Raw genomic sequence first — 12410 nt, 5'->3', positions numbered from 1 at the left:
TGAGAAGAAAAGGAAAGAGGAAGAAGAAAAGAAAAGGAAAGAGGCAAAAGAAAAGGAAGAGAAAGAGGTAGAGAAAAATAAAAAGAAAGAGGAAGTCAGAAAAGGAGGAAAATAAAAGGCAAGAGGAATAGAGAAAGAGAATGGATGAAGAGAAGAAGAAGGCAATAGAAGAAAAGAAGAAGACAAGGAGGAAGAAATACAAGATCAAGAAAGAAAGAAGAAAGAGGAAGAAGACAAGAAAAAAAATGAAGAACTTGAAGCACTAGTTAATTAGCTTCAATATCTAGACCACAGAATAGAAGACATTGACATACAAATTGAAAAGATCTATGGAGAGATAAGAATAATTGATATCAACAAAGTAAGGATTGTAAAAAGATTTTCACTCTTCAAAGAGAATCTATCTCTAGAAATTGGAACCTTAGAGCAACATATAGAAGAATGTCTTAAATATAAGATATTATTTGAGAAGTTTTCCTATTTAGACCTTAATGTAGCAGATATTGTAGCTTATGGACTTTGCACCCTTCTTAGCATATTTGAATGTGTTATAAATTCATGGAAAAAGAACTTTGAGAGTCTAAAGATCAACTTTGATGATTGTATGACATGACTATGTTGGAAATATAAGAGGAGTAACTGAGAGGGGAGGGGTGAATAAGATACCACAAAAATAATTCCAAGTCCCTTGAATGTATTTGCAAACTTATTACTAAGCCAAGATCTTGCACTGCTTGGTTAGAACTAGATATATATTGTAACTTAGTTAACAAAGCAATCTTTATCTTTAACTTTGGTCTTTGAAACCTTTCCTACAAGCACCAATTGCTCTTATACCAATTGTCCCATATCCCTATCGACTAAGGAAGATGATTGAAAATTATAGTGATATCATGGCACAAATGCCTAAGGAGCCAATAGGTGAAGAAGGAAGGGTAAACCCTAAGTCCCCTGAGCTTGATGTAGTTTTGGAAGTTGAAGAAGAGGAGCCAACAATAGTGTCATAGGTAGCCAAGGGAAACAAAAGGCAAAAAGTGATCCAAGTGCCTGATAAGGTAAAACAGAGGACACTACAACTAATGCCTAGAAAAAATCAATATTTTGATGACCTAAGGAAAATTTATTTACAAGATAGAGTAACATCAATAGAGAATTCTCTAACTGACTTACAACTGACAACAACTAGATTGGATGATAGGATCATCTAGACATAAAAGTTCATGGAAGATGATGAATTCTTGAAATCTACTAAGTCTAAAAGTTTCTTATACATAGTGAGTTAGTATTGAACCTCAAACCAGGTGAGTTTGAGGAGAAGATTTAGGAACTAGTAGTTAAATTGTGGGCATATGATCCCAAGAGTGAGAAAATGAATCTTATAGAGGCTAGAGACCTTGTACAAAGGAGTGGAATGCTTCTAGTGCCTAGTTGGGATCTTAAGAAAGCATTCATGCTAGATCAAATTAGAAAACAAGAAAATGCAATTTTATATGAGGTGTTTGGTGCTGATGGTTTACAAAGAGGATTAGCATTTAACGTATATTCTAAGTCCTTGGCAGTTTGGAGCATGACAGCTGAAATAATAAACCAAAGCTAATGGGCATTCAAAGCACTGCTCAAGGAAACATGATAGTATGTACCATGAAAAATACTTTTAGTACAAAAACCTCAAAGGACATGAAATATTTTCATTCATGAATGAGGCCAGGGTTGAATAAATTAAGACTAGATTAGCCAAGACCTTCCATGATTACATTAACATTAGAAAATTATATGAGGAAGAGCTCAAAAAGAGCTATATCTATGGGCAAAAATAAATGAGTTAGAATCAAAGGCGAAGGAGCTATAAGCTAAAGTGGCATCTTTAAAAGATTAGCTCAAGGAAGTGGAGCAGAGCAGAGTAGAAATCAAGAGTGAGAAACCAACAAAGATTACTGAAGAGACATCAACTTAGACTATAGAACAAGTGTAGAGTGGTACTGAGCCACAAAGAATGAGTTTGGATGTTGAAGCTCCATAATAAGGTGGTGAAATACTTAGAAATTTTTTTCTAAAGGGTATGATAGTCCACAGGATAGGCACTTTGAAGATCTCTCAACAGGTACATAGCATTTTCATTTCTTTTCAAAGTACTAAACATATATGCAATGGAGCACTATTATGGTTGTCACCTATTTTTAACCAATGGTGGCCATACAATTAATTTTTTTGAAAGCTTAATTTTATTAATGGCAAAGAAGCAAGATCTGCCTGATAAAATTTTCATAGTAAAGGAAGGTTTAGAGATAGTAAAATAATTAATTGGTTTCTTTACTAGTAGGTTATAAAATTGTGCAAAATAAAATGAAGATTTTGATAGGGGGATTCATTCTTACATCCCACCAATTTTGGATGTTGAAACTAAGTTAAAAGACTCATAGGAAAGGTCAAATTCTTTTGACTCAATATTATCCCTAGAAGGAGTAACAACCACTTTTAATGGTGATACTGATGATGTTGCTTTTAATTATTTAATTGATTCTCTCTTCAAAGTGGAAATTGATATCAACCGGTTTGTAATCGAGTCAAGAGCCACAACATATGCTAGGTGGAATAAGGTAGTTAGTGATTTGGATGAGGTTAGAGGAATTGAATGGCCAAAAAAAGAGAGATTTATGTGTGGGAAGTAGTTGGAAAAATTAAAGTTTTGCCCACACGAAGTAGTTGTTAGAAATAGATAACACTTGGGGGGGGGGGGGCAATTAATCACTATTCTACAAATTTTTTCCCACAACTAAATATTGTTAATTACTTTATACCTTGCATATGAAAGTAAACCAACAATTTTGAATAGTAAACATAACCATACACGTAGAGAACCCATAACACCATTATTTGTTAACTAGGGAAGCCCTGGCCAAGGGAAAACCTTGGTGAGGATGAAACCCACTAGATGATTTACTAAACAATAGGATCCTATTAAGGATATTGACCTTGTTAGGAGTCTATGAAGTGCATATAGTGTCTCAGTTTGGACTAGGCCTTGTTAGAAGCACCAAACCTATTAGGAGTTGGTAGATCAATTACAATGCATGCAAGAAGAACCCACTTCCCTAACATGCAATTATAAAATTCAATTCCTTCACAAGATATATATGTAGATGGTTCTCACAATAGTTTTCATGTCACATCTAATCATACAACTTCCACAATATCTGTGCATAACATATATTCACTGCACAACACACTTTCACACTCCATACTATCTGCACAACATAAGATCTTTACTTATATCTTGTGCATTCACAAATTGTTGCTCAGTCATCTTCCATGTCTTTACACACTGTAAATAATATCCACATATTCAGCTTAATATGACTTGGTAATTATTTTGAAATCAAGAATAATTTATAAATTCGTACAACTCTATTTTTTGCTATGCTCTGTTCTACATTATTAAATACCAGCATAGTTAAACTTACTGTAACTTGTGTCGTATTGATCATACACATATGCACATTGGTAAACATCATCATGAAAATGTTACAAATCTTTCCTCAACTATGCATAAGCTAACTCTCTATGCATCGTCTGTATTGTTAAGATATGTTCACTGTACTCCTACAAATTGTCTCATACTTAGACAATTTTTTATCTCTGAATGTATAAATGAAATGCTGAGTATATGTTGCCATAAATTAAAACCATCAAGACATATAACTAACCATATTAACAAAAATATCCCCCTTTGGCTTTGATGGCAACATTTGGGAAGATTGGCTAAGTCCCAAAATGATGTCATACAAAAAAAAACTATATACAAATTGCCTTCAAAACATAATAATTTTATTCATGTTTTGATGGATCATTACATCCCTTATCATTCCTTTAGATTGGTACATACATAAGCTCCCTCTTACATATACATTTACATCTATACAATTTTCCTCTAATAATACTCCCCCTTTGACATCAATGCAAAGGTGTCAACAGAAATTGTATCACAAACACTTGCTGCCTGTTGTTGATGAGCTCATCATTCTAGATATAGAATTTGAAAAATCAATATTTAGTCTATCAAATGCATGCTTCCAGTTGACTTTGACTATATTTTATATATTGATGAGTGTGCAAAGTGCATAGGATGCCACTTCAACTATGCTCAAGTCAGTATAGGCAAAATTGTCATAAGAATTCTTTGTTGAAAGACATTCCTCCAATTGCATCTACAAAATTATAACCTTGCATGCCAGATATTCTCTAAGAATAGAGAATCTTCCTATTACCTTCTCCTTATCAAATTTGATGCTTCTAATAGTATTGTGGATCTTCTCAATCTTGTTCTTAGAATCTTCAATTCGGATCTTTGGTTGTTGCAATCTTATATTGAGTGACTAATGCTCACTCATATGGCCTTTATCTTTGCATCAAAATAAAATAAGTAAGTATAAGGCATTTGACACTACCATACAACTTCTTACCTTCAGCAATACACTGTCTCAATTCCTTGATGTTTCCATCAAGTTCCTTCAAATCATTGTGCATTGTGTTGAATAGGGTTGCATCGTGATTATTTTGTGCTTGTGTTGCTACTAATTCAGCTAAGGTTGTGAATTCCCCATCAAAGGTCTTCACCGACTCTTTTTCCTTGGCTTGCAAGTCTAGATTATGTACAGTTGTAGAAATTGTCTTTTACATGCGCTCCAAGACTTCAAAAAGGGTCTTCTCCAAAGACTTTACAGATTTATTTTTCTCAAACAATTTGAGCAAGGTGCCCAATAGCTCTTTCTAGTCTTCATCATCAGATGGAATAAGTACTATTGTTGATGTTCTAGCTACTAATACTACTAAGGATATAGTAGTCTTTATATGTTCCTCTGCATTCTTCTTTTCCTTGGCCTCTTTCTTCTTCTTAATGTTTATGCTCCTTTTCCTCTTTCCTCTTCTTTTCCTATTCTTCTTTCTTCTTTTCTTCTTCTTCTTTCCTTTTCTTTTATTCATGTTCCTTTCTCTTAATTTCTTCTTTTTCCTTCTTCTTTTTATGTTCCTCTTCATCATCAGAATTGGTATAGGTAGTGATATTACCAACAATATTTTCCCCATACACTACAAATGAATTCTCCTTTGTGTCCATAATAATGTGCATACTATCCACTTGTATGGATTTAGTACCCATAAGAATATGAGGTGGAGATAGTGCTTGATGTGTCCCTTCTACCTCTTCCTCTTCTCTACAAGGTGTGTCTATCTATACATATACTGGACTATTAGCCTCTACTTGCACACTCTCCTTAGGCACTGAGGACATGAAATTTACTATAGCCTCCTCTATTTCTTGCCTAACCTCTTTGTAATTTCCTCCCATCAGAAGAATTGATCTTCTTTTGTTCCTCAACAAGGGCTCAATACCCTTCAAAATTTTATCTGATTCCTCTTTAGATCCAACATCACATAACTTGTTTATAGATGTGATCTTCATATTCAAATCTTCTTCTACTACCCTTATCTTTCCATTGATCAACCTATTGTATAGGTCTTAAGGAATCTTATTTTGAATGCTAGAAAATTTCTTATTCCTCACAATCATATTTCTTATTATCACATTTTCTAATTGCCTCCTATCCATACTATTATACATGCTATAAAATTTATTCAACTATACAAAATTGTTATCATTTATAATTTGCATGTTTAGATTCTCTATCTTTGGTAACCATGCTTTCTTTCCTGTGACTATTGTAATACCCCAAAATTGGCTCATTGCCATCTCAACCAATTCTGGTCTATTTCTAATCAATCTTAAAGTCCTATTCTAATAGGCAATTCTCATTCTGCTATTCGCTACTTGACTTAATTGTCAGATGCAGAAAATCTAAATCTACATTCATCATGCTTATTATTTAATTCCTATAGTATTTACTCATATTAGTCACATTAAACCTATTGATTAATATTTAATTTAATTATTAAGTATTTATACTTTAATTAAATTAAATTATATCCTAAGGCTAATGTACTATGGAATTAAATTTATTTAATTTAATAAATACGCCTATTTTAATTAATTAAATTTAATTATTTAATTAAATAAGAAAGGTATTTCTAATTAATTGAAAGAAATTATTTAATTAAATGGAGTACTTACTTCTAACTAATTAAACAAAGTTATTTAATTAAATGGGAAGACATTCCTAATTAATTAAATGAAGTTATTTAATTAAACAAAAGTGTTTCTAATTAATTAAAGATTATTTAATTAAATAGAAAAAGTAATTATGAGAGCATATCTCATTTTATTAAATTAAATATCTCAACAAAATCTCTCTTCAGTTCAAAAAGGGAAATTTCCAGTTCACTATTGATAAAAAATGAGTTAAATCAGTTAACTCCTTTTTCTACTCAAATTAAAACAGTTAACTCCTTATTTTACTCAAATTAAGTTTGTTAACTCCCTTTAATTTGGGAATCTCCCTTTATGATTGAACCTCATATTCAATCCTGACCGTTGATCTGAATCGATCTCAACCGTTGATGGATTCCAGGAGAGTCTATTTAAGAGACCCTCATCTCCTCATTTTAGGAGGATGAATTTGGAGAATTTGCATCGAATCACTACTAAAATTCATGCTCACGTTTGCTTACATTTCTTGCATACATTCTCATTTTAGTTTAATCATGCATATGCTTAATCTAGTTTGCTTTATTTGTTCTTAGATTACATTGCATCTTTCATTTTAGATTAATTTGCATTCTCATTCTTAGCTTAATTTCATTGTCAAATCCTTCGTTCTTAGAGGGTCTGGTTGCCTGCACCTTGATTTTGAGGATATTAATAGGCAAAATCCCTTTAGATAGAAGGCAACAGGTCGCTTTGCAAGGAAAATTTTGGATGAACAATCCAATTTTCATTCCAAGATGAATTCGCATGCAATGACCGTGTTGAAGTGTGTGTGTTAGCATAGGCCGCATTTTCACATATACAACTGCCATGGCTTCTTGTGCATCTTTCTCAATAGGTTTATCTTCATCATCATCATCTAAGCTTTTAGAACTACTCACTTTCATGGTTTTCCTTCTTTTTATAGGCTCGATGCTGATATGCTTTACTCTTTTCTTTGCTTGAGGTGCATGTTCTTGCTAACCTTCACTAGTCTCCCTAAATTTCTATGTGTAGTAGGTGCTTCAACCTCTGACTACCTTCTTACTTGTCCATAGCTTACTCTTATATGTTGTACATGTGTAACTACTACATATGGTGTAATAGGAGCTTGCACACATGGTTGTGCCATAATTACTTCTTCTGAGGGTCCTGCAACTGTAATAGGTGTTACTATCAACACTTTTGTCTACCCACATGCCTTCATCTCTAGTGCAATTCCCTTTAGCTCATTGAATTCATTTCTAGTCATGCTAGATTCCTTGAGTATGGAATCTATCTCCTTCTCTACTTTCTTTTTACTCTTCTCCTTGTGGAGCTTAGACTCTACAATCTTTAACGTTTCATCATAGGTCCCCCATCTAGGACATTATGTGTCCTACTCAAACTTGAGTATGATCTACACATACCCTTCAATTAGTTCTATACTCATCTCATAGCCCATATTCTTAATGAACCTCACTCTAGGTATCATTGCTTCCATCCATGTGTTATCTATTTCCACCATGAAGCACAAATCATCCTTATACTTTTCTACCATAGAGTAAGGTATCCTATAACTTAGTTTCATCTCAAACTGAAAATTCTTCATCATCCTATCAATATCAATGTCTCTGATATTCTTAGGTTTAGATCTATAAATTTGAGTTACAATCTCCATTGTGCACTCATTTCTATCCCAATTTATTACTCTAGGAAACTTCTTAGTAACATAAAAGAACAAATGATTCAATAGAGACTCAAATCTAAATACTACGCTCTTAGTTTTCTTTATCTTTGTAATATTGTCCAATAGCTACACTTTGACAATGTCACACAAATTTACTTTTCTCCTTTCAACAAGCATCACATATTTTGTATGAAGAAATCCAATTGTTACAAAGCTTACCCTTGATCCATGGTTTAACTTGTACCCTAAGATTTTGGTCAATAATTTAACTCCTTTATCCTGAATAGGATCAACCCTCATATTCCTTTCATCAAACTTGGTTTTCAGGTTTACAACTAATTTCCTAATTCTTTTCTCATTCATAGAATTACAACCTTCATTGCTAAATCTTATGACCTTGTGGATTAGGTCATTGTTAATGACAATCTATGCTCACCTAACCAAAACATATCATCATGTATTCTACTCAATATAATTTGGGTTCACTTGTGATTGTCAAATTCTATGTAGAACAAATATTTTACCATATTCAAGTCTTCAAGGTTCACATACTCAGACTTTAGGGTTAAGTCATTATTACACATGACTCCTAAGTCCTTGTGAATTTCCTCACCACCTATGCTCTCAATTTTACAATGTATATAATTCCTTATGTCTTCTACATATAACACTTTTTTTGGAACTTGCAAAAATGCACCTACAGGATCATCTAATAAAGAAACAAATGGGAGTTTCTTGAATTCATACCTCAATCTGTCACTAATATCATGCACTCTTTGCCTAGCTATTCCTTTATAACTATAAATACTTCAAGAAACTAGATTCAATACTATGTAAAATACCTCAAATTTATAATTTTAGGTATTCTGCAACTTTCATCTTCACAGACTTTCTTTGCACTTCAATTGTTGTCAAATCTCTCTTTAATTCACTCAAGATACTTAGCTTGAACAAATGGTACATCAAATCTTGTTTATGATCCTTAAATCATTTCAAATCCTATTGCACAATAAATGCATATCTACTACAAACTCAGAATATTGTCTATATTTACCAATGACCTTGATCTTACAATTTCCACTTACTACAATCATATCAAGACTTGTGCACTGAACCATATCTTTCTCTCTATATCTTCTACCTTTTGTTAACTACACAATCTCTAACTCACTCTCTAACATCAATTCTGACCATTAATGCTCTATTGCTTATGCAATAGCTTAATTCAAATAGGTCGAGTCACAAAAAATTAGTGACTTCAACTTTCCATCATATGCATCAAAGAATTGCTCTTCCAATAATGTGTGTGAACTCTCTAGATTACTAGCCTTCACAGATGCTTCTTTGAATTCCTCAACATGTTCCTTGACTACTTCTTTCTTATTGTTGTTGCCTCCATTTTCATTCTTTCTATCATTCTTGTTGTTGTTTCTTCTATGATTAGGGTTCATGTTGAATTTTGCTGTGTCTATTCTACATAATCTTGTTGTGTGTCCAAAGTTATTGCATAACTGACATACAGGTGCATTTCTCCTCTGATTATTCCCATTCTAATTTTTAGGTGCTCTACAATCCCTTGCAATATGTCCAAGATTGTTACATTTGTAACAAAAAAATTTCTTTCTTTCATCATCATGTTTGTCTCTATCATTAGATCTTCTCAGAGAGCTACTTATTCCATTACCTATAGGGTTAGTATTCCTAAACATTCTACTATTCTTATTATCATCAACAAACTTAGGTTTCTTACATTCTACTGCCTTATGTCCATAACCATGATAATTATAACAATAGAAGTTAGTAATAGGTTTATAAGACTTACCTATATAATCTTTATTCATATGGTTAATTTCATTGCATATGTAGGATCTACCTCTGAATTCATGTCTTACCTCTTTAGATAATTCATCTTTCTTAGGTTCTTCAACTTGCTCTATAGTTCTAGGTTCATCAAATTTCTCTGTCAAATTAATTTTCTCAACTTCATCAGACCATTTGAACTTTTCTTTGAGAATTTCTATTATATGATCTGGTTCTATCCTAATCTCATCTTTCTTTGTTGATTTCTCTCCAAGAAGATATCCAAGGCCTCTCTTTTCATAAAAAAGTCTTTGATGAAATATTTGTTCATCAATTTTCTCAAAACTTGTGTAAAGTTTCTCTAACTATTGTTTAGCTTGCGTTAACTCTCCTTTCATAATGATGTTGTATTGTTCCAACTCTGTATGATATCTCTTAATAAAATCTAATTTAGATGTGACTTGACTTAATTGGGATCCAAGGTCTGCATTCTCAGATTTTAGATCAAGTTCACTCTTATTGTCACTAGTCTTAAGACTCAACTTTAGTTAAACAATTTTCAACTCATGTTTCAAGATCTAAGTCTCTTTCTTGAGATTTTATGTGTCATCATTACTACTAATCTGCACAAAAGGTTCCCTTCTAGATTTAAGATCACTAATTTCATCTTTTAGTTTACCAATGTAAACTTTTGCATCTTTGTATCTATCTTTCCAGTTATCTCTCTCTTCAATAAGAAGATCAATTTGTTCAAGGGCCTCTTCAAGATTATTCTTCAACTGTTACATATTCATTGGGATCTTACTTAAGTTTTTAAGCCTCTTCAAAATAAATGTTCTATGATATCAATTGTTAGAAATAGATAATATTGAGGGGGGGGGGGGGGGGGGGTGAATCAGTATTCTACAAACTTTTTTCCACAATTGAATATTGTTAATTATTTTATATCTTGCATATGAAAGTAAAAAATTAATGTTGAATAGTACATATAACCATACATATAGAGAACTCATAACACCATTATTTTTTAACTAGGGAAACCCTGGCCAAGGGAAAACCCTAGTGGGGATGATACCCACTAGATGATTCACTAAACAATAGGATCATGTTAAGTATATTGACCCTATTAGGAGTCTATGAAGTACATATAGTGTCTCAAGTCCTTGTTAGAAGCCTCAAACCTATTAGGAGTTTGTATATCAATTATAATGTATGCAACAAGAGCCCACTATCCTAACATGCAATTATACAATTCAGTTCCTTCACAAGATAGATATACATACATTACTTGGTTGATATTGTAACTCACACTTTCTCTATTCTTACATCAAATTTTGCATCATATAAAGCTCACAAATTGTTCTCACAATATTTGACATGTCACATCTAATCATGAAACTTCCAAAATATCTATGTATAACATACATTCACTGTGCAACACACTTTCACACTCCACACTATTTGAGCAACATAAGATCTTTACTTATATCTTACACATTCACAAATTATTGCTCAGTTAGTTTCCATGTCTTCACACATTTGAAATAATATCCACATAGTTAGCTTAACATGACTTAGTAATTGTTTTAAAATAAAAAATAATTCTTAAAGTTGTACAGCTCTATTTTTTGCTATGCTTAGTTTTGCACTATTAAATACTAGCACAATTAAACTTATTGTAACTTGCATCATACTGACCATACACATATGTACACTGGTACACATCATCACAACAATGTTACAAACCTTTCCTCAATTATGCATAAGCTAACTCTTTGTGCATCATCCATACTGTTAAGATCTATTTACTGTACTCTTACAAACTGTCTCATACTTAGACAATTTTTTGTCTCTAAATGCATAAATGAAATGTTGAGTATATGTTGTCATAAATGAAAGCCATCAAGACATCTAACTAACCATGTTTCCAACAATAGTTAGAGATCATAACTAGATGGAAAAAGAGACAAAATAGAGAAAAGGCAGTGATTATGACTGACATGTTGTTAAAGTTGTACACATGCTCATCTTGGAGACACCTAAAGAGAAATCGCCACCTGCTAGTTTTGAAACTACTTCCTATCTTTTCTCTAAGTACAAAGAATGTTTGTAAAGAGAAAATATCTAAATTGTGTTTACATTTATTTTTTAATCAAATTTTGACAAGTGTCTTCCCATCTGTATCTTTTTTGCAATCCTTGTGTTATAAAAGGATTCCCAAGATGTGGAGTTGAGGTCCAAATTTTGTTTTCTTTAGTGCTTATTTAAAATCAATCCAAAATTTTGTGTCAATGGATGTTGTTTCAAATTTGTATCTCAAGAACATAGTGTGTTGCATAAAATTGTAACCAAGACTATGCAAATCTCAAATTATGAACATAACAATGGAGAGTATGTTCGGTATGCTCTTAGGAACACAACAATGGATGAATCTCTTGGATGTGTGAATGCAAATGGAATGATGGAATATGTACCTAGACTAGATGATGTGAGAAATCAAAATGACAGAATGATGATGCAATGATAAGAAATTCTAATGGACCTCTAATGACTCCTAACCCCTGCCAGTATCAGGCCATTCTTCTCATGAGGAAAGCTTGAGACAAGGCATCCATTTAAAGTGGATGGAGGAAGCATCTAGAATGTGCTTAGAAACCACTAGGAGATAAGGATAAGAATTGACAACTAAGCACTGGAGATAAGGATAAGAATTGACAACTAAGCGCCTTATCTCACATTCTAGATAGATGGATAAGACTAATGAGATGGCATGTGTGTGTAGAAGGTTCCTAGGGTGTAGACAAC

Source organism: Cupressus sempervirens, chromosome 2 (genome assembly GCF_028749045.1).
Source record: "Cupressus sempervirens isolate cs-2001-9-10 chromosome 2, ASM2874904v1, whole genome shotgun sequence".
NCBI lineage: Eukaryota > Viridiplantae > Streptophyta > Pinopsida > Cupressales > Cupressaceae > Cupressus > Cupressus sempervirens.
Note: the sequence above shows the minus strand (reverse complement) of the source record.